At 27.7% G+C, this 12,804-nt stretch overlaps 1 protein-coding gene across 2 annotated transcripts in view; it reads left to right on the plus strand.

Annotated features, from left to right (window-relative positions):
- Positions 1-6,310: 6,310 nt before the first annotated feature.
- Positions 6,311-12,804, plus strand: part of LOC107438413 (TBC1 domain family member 12) — a 30,412-nt gene continuing 23,918 nt past the window's right edge. The window contains exon 1 of one of the 2 annotated variants that reach the window (XM_016050703.4): positions 6,311-6,581. The gene's annotated coding sequence lies outside the window, so the exon portion shown is untranslated. Of the gene's footprint in view, positions 6,582-6,792; positions 7,052-12,804 lie in introns of those variants that run through there. The other variant, XM_043047514.3, reaches the window with a different exon arrangement.

Here is a 12,804-nt window from a genome sequence, read left to right on the forward strand (position 1 = left end):
TTTTTCATTTGCCCCTCACTGCGCAGTTCGTGTTCGTTACGTCAGGCTGCTAAACTGATCCTTGCGGAGGCTTTTTTTTCTTCTAGGAAATGTGTAAGCTAACCATCGTGATTATTGACTTACCATCGAGAGAAAAACTGTCGAACCTGGTAGTAAAACCATTTCATTTCTAGCTTGTTTTCGAAAGAATTAGAAAATCCATGATAACCAAGATTTATTTCAGAAATAATCTATATATTGTTTAATAAGTCATAATAGAAACGGTGAAATAGTAGACAAGCAAGCCTACCCAAAACAAGCAAGATAAGAAATGGTTTTACTACGATTTTTTTCCTTCCATTTCTGGGTAAGGCTTCCTCTATAGGGCTGAGAGTCCATTTATATCAAGACGCAGAAAAACAGAAACTGATGCGAAAATTATTTCACTTTAGATTGTTTGTGAAAAAAGTAAAGTATTCACAACTGCTAATACTTTTAACAGTTTTTACATATAGGTTGGATTGTTACTGATCTGTGAGACAGTAAATAGTGATGAACAGTTTATGATAAAAAAACAGCTTATATTTTAATTTATTTATATTACAATGATATATTATTTTTTGTATTATTTATTTATTTATATTATGCTTATGTGATTATAACAGCTCCTAAAAAACAGATACAAATGAAATGGTTTTGCAAATATTTTTTTCCTGCTCTTTTCTGTCTTACTTTCATGCCTGTTCCAGCGAGGGTTGTTCTCGCGATGGTAAATCAATAGCAAATTGTCTTAATATAATATTATTCTTGAAAAAATAAAAAATTACGACGGTTCGTTTTTTGTAATTTGTGATTACATAGGTTATTTTAACTTTAATGCTTGTTACGTTCCAGACACTAGCATTAACTCTGTTTCTAATTTATCGTTACTTTCGTCTAACTGTACTCAGACCTGCCAACTTGTACCCTTTCCAAGGAAGAATATCCCAAGTGGTAATGAATGAATAATTGAAATACATTTGTAAATAAAATTAACTTTTCACAATTTTTTACAATCAATTTCGTTAAGGGATTATATAGAATAAGAGATTATTTTTATTTATTTATTTTTAACTGCAGATGCTGAACTCAGATTCATTTGACTTGGAAGATGCCGGAAGTGTTGCTCTTTAATGTTAACCGGTGGGAACCTTAATCACGGAGGCGAGCAACATTACCCACGCCACACTGACACAGATACCCGTTAGGGTGAGCAACATTCACATATCACAGAACAACACCAAGAGAAACATTCATGCCCTGACCATCCGGAGTCAGGTACGCTACCCTCTCGGCCATCTGGGCGGCGTATGAGATTACATAAAAGATATTATATCAATAGAATATAAGATATTGATTTATTTACATTGAGAGTGGAGGACTAAATAATATTAAATTAAGTTTATGAACCAAACAATTCAAGAGAAATTTGTAAGTTTCATTGCCACTCTGAAAAGACAAATGAATTACTATAGACAATCCGTAGTTGTTGGCAGCTATGTGTCTGCACGTCAACTGAGTAGATAACGCCAGAGACTCCAACTATTTGAGAATGTTCCGAATTATTATTTTACTTCTGTGGTGGTGAACTACAGCAGAATTTTTAGAAACAAATAAAGCTTTTAAACTAAATTACCAAAACTTAAGCATCATGACGTCAGTTGCAGGTATCCATTCCCTTTTTTTAAAAAAAATATTTTAATTTTAATAGGATGCGCCCTTTAAAATGTTAAAAAAAACTAAAAAAATTAACAAGTTTTTTTTTTTTTTTTTTTTTTTTTTTAAAAAAAACGAGAAATTGGCATGATAAAACCGCTCAGTTTCAAAAATGTTATAATTTTCCATTGTCCTATTACTTCAATCTTTAGGTCATTAACCATTTGAAGGCTGAAGAATTTTCTCGGGTACTTATATGCTGCAAGTGCGAAATACGCATTTTTTTTATTTTATTATTTATTTAAGGGAAAAGATTAAAATAATTTTATAAACGGTAATATTTTGACTGCTTCTTTGTACTCAGACGATTGAACATAGGCAGAACTGTAACTGCAACACTCTATCAAAAATAAAAACGTTGATAGTCAATTTTTTGCTTAATAAAATACTAACTTTCCTAATTTCAAGTTTTAGAAGTAAATGTAATTAAATAAATCATTAACTTGTTTTGAGGTCAAAATATTGTGTCTCACCCAAAAATTCATAAAGAAAAAAATTTTTATTCCTCTATTTAAAAAAAAATAATTATCTATATTCTATAATGTCACTGGCACAGAATCATTTGTTGATTCATTAACAACCACATCAAATTCAGTAAAAGATTTCAAATGAGATAAAAAGTAAAAACAAAAAATACACATTCCTTTTATTATTATCGATGTTTTTTAATATGAAACCAGTTTCAAGTGTGCGACGAGTTACAAAAATTAACTAATGAAAAATAAATAAATAAATAATCAAATTGGTTCCTTTCTCCCAATGTTAAGGCTATACATATTCTGGCCTGGCCTGTAAGCCCTTTGGACAAAAAAAGTTTTTTTTTTAATTTTCTTTGCGTGTTTCTAGTTATAAGTGTATTTCGTAAAATATGAAGCCCATATTTTAATATAAAACCATTTTCAAATTTATCGGAACAAAATATTCATGTAAGTTCAACATCCACCTATACATTAATACTAAACGGGGTCTTGCCTTTCCTTAGTGTGTTTTTAACAAAATAAGATTCTTTTAGAAAAAAATCCTTAAATACATTTAAATCTGTATGAGAATTTCCAAAAATATGATTATCATATTTTAATATTAAACGAATTACAAATAAATCAGGCGTTGCATAGGAATGATTAAAAATCAACGGATTGTTAGCCCCTTAAGCTATGGAATGTGCTTGTTCTTGATTTTTATTTTTAGACTTATATGCGAATTTTTTGGAAAATATGTTTCCTATATTTCAATAAGAAACCATTTCAAACAGAACATGCGTTGCAAAAGATAATCGGAATGTCCACCCTGGTGTTAGTTCAATACATGTTCGTGCTTTAGAATAAATGAGACGGTTCTTTAAATAGCCATGAATATTCCTAGACATTTAGTATATTCGTAAAACATGATGTCCATATTTTCCTAACATGAAAGTAGTTTCAAATAAGTCATTGAATGCGAACATTTATATATATATATAAAAAAAAAAATTGCTTTATGTGATGTTACTGCTATTATCTAGCCTTCGCATGTTTTGAACTAAATGGATTTTTAGGACTTCTACGGATAAAAAATAAAGCAATTAAATTATTGATGGTTGATTTAACGTAAACAATAACAAACTTCCTGAAAACGGAGGAAATTTTGAAAGTTTCGCTTATGTTATGTTTGCAAGCAGATGTGTGATTGGGGCTTGATGTTCTAGGAAGTTTTATTTTTGTGATTTCTGTTTAAATTTACGAGATATTTTACTAATCATGAGAGTTTTCTCTAATTTATTCTAAAAGGTCGTCGTTAGCCGTTAAAAAATTTTTTGAGAAAATTAAAATCATAACATTAAAAAAAAAAGTAAGGTATGCCATGTTTTTAATGTTATTCCCTATTTGTGCAACGAATATTAACATTTGTTATTATTTTGGGTAACATCATAGCAAGTTTGCGGGTTCTTTCGAACTCGTTTTTTGTTTGTTTCGTTGAGAGTTAAATTGGAATAACGCGTTATATTGAAAACACTCAGGGATGCCGTGAACATGTATTTTTGATTTAGGGAAATTTTTTATTTTGCTGAATGAAATTCCTAATGAGGCCGTATCAAAAACTAGCTACTGCAATTCTTTTACATATAATGAAGAAACATAAAAAGCAGAATTTTTTAAGCTTTCATTAGTTCTTTATTAAGAGAAAAAAAACTGCAAAAAATTACATATTTACTGGGAATAAATTTTCTAAAAATCCAATTTTTGTAAATATACCGAATGGCTAGACAAAATTTGCCACATAATGAAAATCCCGACCCCCCCCCCCCTGAAAACACTAGAACTATAATAATATTGGATGACGCACTTTTTCAAACTTAGTCGTAAAAATAAATCGGAAGAAGTAGCCCGAAAGTCTTACGGCCAATTTTAATTAATTGCACTATCTATAATTAACTTTATACGGTCAACCATCTGTATAATAATTTTCCATTAATAATTCATTAACTAATGGACGAATAGATCTGCTTTATATCGCATTTATTATTATTTAAACTGAAAAATTAGAAGATGCTGAAAGTGCTTATTACCGTAATGCACTCGAAAACAAAAATAATTTTTGAAATCTACAAATGGACTGAAAATATTTATAATGCTAAACTAACTTTCTGCTGGTTCTAGAATTGTATTGAAATAAATATGTCAGAAAATTGTATTGAATTTCTTAAATCTTGAGTGACATTTTTCTTTAATTCTGATTAGGTGAAGGCCTTTTATTTTACATATTCTAAAATATACTGTCGATGACAATAATCAATTTGTGAAGACTAAATTGCGAAGCAAAATGTAACATTTCTTCCTCCATCCCCTTAACAGCTGAGTTCGTAAGAGAAAACGTCTCTTAGTGCTATATGTTAATGATCCTTTCGTGCTCTGTACTAGATAAGAATTTGGTAAATAGTTTTAAGGTTATTTCACGATATGTATGGTAATTTTTCGAAGATATGAAGTTCATGTTTTATTAAGAACTGACTACTTCAACAGAATCCTGCGTTGCGAATAAAAAAAGTAAAAATAATCATTTAAAAAAAATTCGCAAAATAGCCACTTTTATTAAATAGTCATATATATGCTCTGACTATCGCCTTTGGTACTAAATTTTTAAAAAAATTAAAAAAATTTCGATGAAAATTTCTGAATTTATATATTTGTTTTAAAATGCATGTTTTAATCTATATGTTTAATGTAAATATGTTTAAAATAAATCATATTTAAAGCCTACATGTTTAAAACAAATCATGCACTACAACAAATTTACAAAAAATAAGCAAATTGTCCACCCTGGTGTTAATAGTATTAAGGGGATATGAATACTTTAGGACATATTCGAGTATTTTTAAAAAAACATCACATCTTTATTTTAATAGGAAAGTACTTTTTTAAAATAGGAATCTCATATTTTAATATTAAACCGGTTTCAATTTAATCCCACGTTTCAAAAAGTTTAAAAAACATGCAAAATGCCAACGCTTACTTTAATGCTACACAGTGTACTGTTAATATTACGTTACAAACCCTTGTTAATGCTAATGGCTTGACTTTTGTTTGCTTTGGACATAAGATAATATTAAAAATTTTCAATACCATTTCCAAACTTGTATGAATATTTTCAGAGACTATGAGGGTCATATTTTAATCAGATATTAGTTTTATATGTGACATGTTGTGCAAAAAAATACGAAGTATCTACTTTAATTTTCGCTCGAAATATGCTCGAGATTTTACGCCTCCTCAACAAAAATTCTTTTTTTTTTTTCAAATTTACTCTGCACGATTTAGACATCAAGTATTTGAAACTAAATAAGACTATTTTCCTTAATGTTTATTTATAATTTTGAAATATATGACTACTTTCAAAAACTTGACGTGGTGTGATTCGAACCCGCTACCATTTACACTTCACGTTTTCGCGTTTGTGGAAGGATGGCTATACATAGTATAGTTCAAATCTGGAACAGAATCCATGATCACAATACTTGAATACACTATTTGGGGAGAACACACAATCTCCAAAGGAGCATCCCGCTTCTTAAATGTATGGGAAAGAAGCGCGATGTTATCCCCTTCCCTAATGCTTTCCGTATTTAAAAGATAGTGAAAGTAATTTTTAAAATAACCACAATGTGTGATAACTTTGAGCATAATGTTGAATGCAGTTTTGAGATACATATAGTTCGAAATTTAAGTTATTTGAATTGGTTAGAAAATCAAGAAAGAAGTCAATAATAATGAAACTAATAGTGAAATCCTCAGAAATGTTGCCATTGAAAAAGAGTGCTGCTATGCGCCACCTATAGCTCATATTACACCTGGCGCATCATTTAAAATGGCTCCTTACGAGGTAACTCATTTAAAAACGTACATAAATTCACCATATTATTTTAAATACCTTCATTACCTCACTGAATGTCAATATATGATTAAACACAGAATGTTGCATAATTAGTGAAATTTTAAATTCCATTTTCAACCACCTCACGATCCTCTTTCCAGAAATGGATGTGCTGTCCTCATGCGTCAAAACACTCAACTATCAAAATCCTCTTTTTTTCGCATAAGATGTATTCAACCAGATTCTCTAGAGTAGTGATGTGATTCAGATAAGATTACGAGCGTCACTAATTTTTTTGTTGTTGTTGAATGGGTGTTTCCTAAAAGTTAAGCGTGAGTAGTGATGAACATGGAATGTAGTAAATAGTTACAGAATTTACCAAGAGAAATTACTTCTTGTAGTTAGATTCTAATATTTCTCCATTGAAAATCTTTCTCACCCTATGAAGTCTCTCTCGTAAATTTAAATAATTGTAAAATAAATGGATTTAACCTATTAGGGTAAGTCATTTATGCATATTAAATAATAATTATTTAATATATAAACTTTTGCATTAGAAATATTACAGAAATACTTGTTTGCATCCTATAATAATTTACAAATCTTTGATTCTGTGTTATAAAGTTTATATAGTACAGATCTATTGTGTGTTATGCGTCATACATTTTGACAGCTGATCTATCAAAACATCCCGACTTATCGTCCCGTGACACTATTTTGAAAATCATTTTAATAATGCGGATTATTCATCTTGCTTTCATAGCTCGGAGGTGATTGTGATTATGATCGTTACATTTATTGTTTGATTGGATTTTTATAAACAAGTTTCGCCATTGACCCCTATTTTAAAGGAAATTCTTAATACGTATTTGTTTTCTTAAATATGCGACCCATTTCAATGACTTACAAACCATTATGGGTGTTCTATAATTACTTTAATATGGATTGATCAAAATTTAATTTGATTTTAGTAAGTAATGTATTATTTTTGATGTCATTTATATTAGTGTTTAATCGTCATTTATATTTTGTGTATAATGACTAATACAATAATCTTATTTTCTCATTTTTGTGCATTTACATTGCTCATTGTTTATTGGTGTGAATTGTACTTCCTGCAATTATCTTTTGATTAAATTTTGGCCTACTGTCCATCTTATACCTAATGATATATATATATATATTTATTTATCAGGGGTCTATTTAGGTTTTTTTGAGGGGTACCTATTTACACCTATTTTGTGAAAATTAAAAATTTTATTAAAACATCAACTCAAAAATATGGATTTATCGTTTCTTATGAGATACAAAAATAAAATTTTAAGGAAAAGTATTTTGTGAAACTACCATATTTCCTAGAGTTGAATTTGTGAAGGTACCGCTAAACGGTAGTAAATTTGGCCTCGGCAGACCTCTGTATAAATATATATATAACATATGCCATTGATCCCTATTTTACGGGAAATTCTTACTACATATTTGTTTACATAATATGCAGTCCATTTCAATCCATTAAAGAGCTATTAGCTATCTTAGGATTAGTCTATCTTTCTTTTTTTCTTTTCATTAATTTACTTCACATTATAATTGATATAATTTTAAGTAATTGAGTGCAACCAACATTAATGTTTTATTTTTGATCATTTTTACTTTTAAAACAAACATTTTTTCACATCACTACGATTATATTGTATCATATGCTTACATATAATCATATGATTTGTAATTCCTACTTTTATTGTTTGATTAAATTTTGACACTATATTTAAGGATCCCTATTATATTTTTTTGCCAAAATCGATGGGTGTCTCAAAGGAACCTACATTCTGGCTTTTGTGTGTTTTGTACTTACTAAGATTACATTAAAAATTTTCAATAATATTTGCAATCTTGTATGGATATTTTCAAAAACTGTGAAGGTCATATATTAAATGGATATTAAATTAATTTTATATAAATTATGTGATGCAGGAGAAAAGAAACACAATATTTGTCCCTTAATGTTAGCTCCAAATATGCTTGAGATTCTGCCTCTTCTAAACTGAATATTTTTTATTTTTTTTTTAAAATTTACTATACTTAATCTAGACATGTAACATTTCAAACTAGAGAGAGAAGAGTTTTTTTTCCTTTAATTTTCCATTAATATTTTTGACGTATTCAGCTATTTTCGGAAAATATAACGTGGCATGATTCAAACCCACGACCATTACTCCTCACATTTAATGGAAGAATGGTAATCCATACAGAGCTTGCTTCTAATTTGGAATAGAAACCATGATCACAATGTTCGAATACACCATCTAAGGAGTTGGGTGAATACAGATTCCATGTTAAAAGCCTCTCCCTTCCTGTTTTTAAAATATATGGAAAAGTATCGCAACAGTATTCCCTTCCTTAATAGGTACTTACTGTATTAAGAAGAGCGCCAAGATATTTTTTTTAAATGTATGCAATGCTTAATTTGATCGCAATGTTTTTAATGCAGTTTTGAGATCCATTGCGCAATGTGCATTACCTAATCTTTTGTTTTTGTTACATTTTTCAGTTATAAAACATCACATCACTGTATGATTATATTGTATGTTTATGTATAATTATATGAATTTTAATTCTAACATTTATTGTTTGAATAAACTTCAGCACTATATTTTAAGGAGATCCTTATTATAGTTTTGTCAAAAACGATGGATGTTTTAAGGAAATTCTTAATACAGTAGAGAACCGATTATCCAGAACGATCGGAACCATCGCGATTCCGGATAACTGATTTTTCCGGTATTCTGAATCGCTACAAAATGCCGTTTTTTTTAATGTTTATAAAACGAAATAAAAAAATTATTTTGAAATAGTTTTAGAAATAATAAAAAAATTATAAATAATAATACACTTAAGTTTAAATAAGGAAAGAAATTATGAAAAAAAAAATTATATACAGGCTTATATATGTTATTAATGTTATTATTAACATTAACATTTATAAGCTATTTGTGCTTATGTGAAATTCGTCTACAAACGCCTTTTAATCCGTCCTCTAAATCAGTTCTTTCGTCAACTCGATACGCCGTACGCTCTAAATAACAAAATGGGCTCAAAATCTTGCAGGAAAAAAAATTTTTTTTTAATGGAAGAAAATTAATTTCCAGTTCCGAATTTCATTCCGGTTTTTTGATTTCCGGATAAGAGGTTCTGCACTGTATTTGTTTTCTTAAATGTGTGATTCATTTCAATAAATCCATATCTGCTATGGATCATCTCTAAATAGTTTAAAATGGAATGATCAATATTGATTCTGTTTTAGTCAATAACTTTAAATTATAATTGCTAAAATTAAAACATTAATTTGAGATTAGAAATACTTTATCTTGGTTTTTTAAAACTGAAACTGACTCTCATATTTCTATACATTGCTCGTTGTTAGTCTCTGCAAATTTTAATTGTTTAATTAGATTTTCAAACACATTTTACCATCAACTCCTAATTATTCCTGTAAATATTTACATTTTCACTGACTAGCTTCTATAGTAGGTTATAGACAGAATTGAACTTATAGAATTATGACCTAAGGCCAATAGCAAAGAGTGAAAAGCCGCTATTCGAACTCTTTTAGTTAATGCAAATAAATAATTTTTTATATCCTATATTAGTTTAATTGTATTGATAGCTACTTTGTTTTATAAGATAAATCTGACCAAATAAATGCTACTGAAAGCTAAATGTAAGAAAGTGTATTGTACAAATAAAATTTAATTTTAAAGAGAAAAAATTAATTTATTGAGAAGAGTTCTGTGTCTGTATCTGCACCAAAATAGTCACCAAGTTTTAGCAACTTCCAGACAATAGTATGAGCCAAACATAAAAATACAAAAAACCACCCCCAAATTAATTTCAGTGAAATTCATAACCACCCCCAAGTTAATCACTATATATTTGTCTTTCATTTATTCCAAATTAAACTACCAGGTAATTTTATTTGCTGCATCTTTTGATTTCTGTTGGTGTGAACAAATATTGATATTAAAATATCCCACATTTTGTAAACAATAGTGTTTTTTTAATATTTTTTTCCATTTTTTTTAAAGTTTGCCATAAAGTTTTATTTGTTATAGAAATAGCAAAATGGGAGAATTAATAACTACTTAACACTTTGTAGGAAATGTATAAGAAATAAAGCTTGCTTACTCGCATAAAACTATTCAAATTATGTAATTTTAATTAGGGTTAGTTTGTTGTAGGATTCACGTCTTCAAAATTCTTTTAAATTTAAGTAATCCAGGAATATGAAAACAGCTTAAAATTATGCACTGAAAGATGTAAACATTGTATAAGTAATAAAATATACTAGGTAAAAATAAATCTTGAAAATTTTGCAATATTTATTTTTTTATTTAAATGGGCAAAATTATAAAATATTGTATTCTATTAAAATTATTCTAGTTTTTCCACTTTTTTAAATTCTTATTGCATTTCAGGTAGGTATGGTATCTATTCTTGTGAATATTTCACCCCAGGGGGTAAGAAGACCGGATTATTGTCATTTTGCTATTGATCTATTCTCCTGAAAGTTCAATTTATTATTCACTATTAATTTTTAAGTTCAGGAAAATTAATTGCTGTTAAAATGAAATTAATTAATCAAAAAACAAAAAAAAAATCTTGTTTTTAACAATTTTTGTGAAAGTGTCCGCATTTTGAAAGTTTTAATAAATTAAGAAAAATTAATAATTTATAAAATTTTTAACAGTTCTTTGAAACTTAATCAAATTGAATAATACTCTAGGTGTATATAAGATTTAAGGATTAATATAAGATAAGGATATGATGAGATTAAAATAATAAGAGATTTATTATAAGATTCCGTGAATATAATAGGAGTAAGATTTTTGGTGAATATAATAAGATTAACACTTTATTAACCAGAGCAGTTAATTCAATTAGTGAATTGAAAATTTAAATCAATATTTAAGTCTTATTTTTAAAAAAAATCATTAATATTATAATTAATGAGAAATATTTAGGTGCCTTTCTTTTAGGTGAATGAAATTATTTATTCAGTTTCAAATAGTTAAGAAATTTCTAATTCCAACTTAAAAATATAGTCGTGTAAAACTGCATACATTAATCTACTTCTTGAAATTTATATTGTTAACTTATAGCTTTATAATTGAAAATTTAATGTCATGATTTCTGATTACGAATTTATAATTTGTTTAGAATTGCATTTTAAAAAAAATATTCTTAAATTGAATGAGCAGAGCCAGATTTTATATATTACTGTGACATATAGAAGATATTTTTTTACATAAATGTTTTTTTTATACTATCATTTGTTTATTTTTTCTAAAGGAGTGAAACAGAATTTATGCATTAGAAGATTAAATCTTAAAAAGAGTTGAATTTTAGAGAGATTATGAAGAGATTAAAAACATAGTTCAAGATTAGTATTTGACTAATTATTAAAACAGAGATTTTTAGTAAAGCAAATATTCAAATTTTTGAAATAAAATTATACGTACTTTAAAAAAAGGGTTATATGGTTAAAAATTTTCTTAATTTTCTTTTCTCCTTTTATTAAAAAAAATTGATATATTTTACTAGTAAATTTGTTGCCATTAGTTTTTGGAAATTTTTTAATAATTTGTTATTTGTGTTGATTAAATTGTGTTGTTAAATACAGTGATTCATTAAACTATACATGCTTTTAAAAAAAATAGATTAACTGCTAGTTCCCATTATGCGGAGAAGTACAAAAACCAAACAAGTAAATTCATGTAATTTAATTACTTTCCTTTAAAATTGATCTAAAATAATATTAACCTTATTATTAATTATTAAGTACATTAATGGAAGAAAGAAATTTATATATATAAGAATTTTATGTAAGAAAAATTGAGAAAGTGATTATTTCATTAAAATCTTAATATTAAAAAATTTAAGACTTTTTATTTATTTAATTTTATCTGTATAGTAATGTGGTGAAAGTTTTTTAAAGAACTATTTTTCTTTAAAAACTTGAAAACTAAAAAATTGCAAGTTAAACAAATTTTTTAAAATGAAAAATATGTTATTTAATGGGGATAACAGTACTTACACGTGCCAAGTGCAATTATCAAGTAGCCCAAAACCAAAAAGCCACTGCTAAGTTCTACTACCTGCAGTAAATTAAAAAAAATATATATAGTGGTTTAGCTGGTTGAGGGTACGCATCATGTCCCTTCAGTATGTCCTTCTATGATGTTTTTTTATTTTTCTGATGCCACTGTCAGTTTTCAGTTGTCAATTATCTTGTTCCTAACAAAATAAAATTTACATTTGACCGTTAATGTGAGATAATCATTCTTCTATTTTAAGATTTAGTTTTAATTCAACTTAATTCCTCCTCATGTTTTGGTGCATTTCTATGCCCTAATTTCCCAGTCTACTCCATGTTGATGCCATTTGTACAGTAGGGAACCGATTATCTGGAACGATCGGGACCATCGCTATTCCGGATAACTGATTTTTCCGGTTTTCTGAAAATCTACAAAAAGCCGTTTTTTTATTGTTAAACCCAACTAAAAAAAAATATTTGGAAATAATCTTAAAAAGAAGAAAAAACGATGAAGTAATACACTACTGATTATTTCCAAAATGATGGTAAGGTAAACATCTTTCAAACGAGAGAAAAAATTCCTAAAATCTTATGAGGAAAAAAAAAAAGTTTTTTTTTTTTTAAATGGCGGG

Source organism: Parasteatoda tepidariorum, chromosome 6 (genome assembly GCF_982258835.1).
Source record: "Parasteatoda tepidariorum strain Cologne lab strain chromosome 6, Ptep-v5.0, whole genome shotgun sequence".
In the NCBI taxonomy this organism is placed as follows: Eukaryota; Metazoa; Arthropoda; class Arachnida; order Araneae; family Theridiidae; genus Parasteatoda; species Parasteatoda tepidariorum.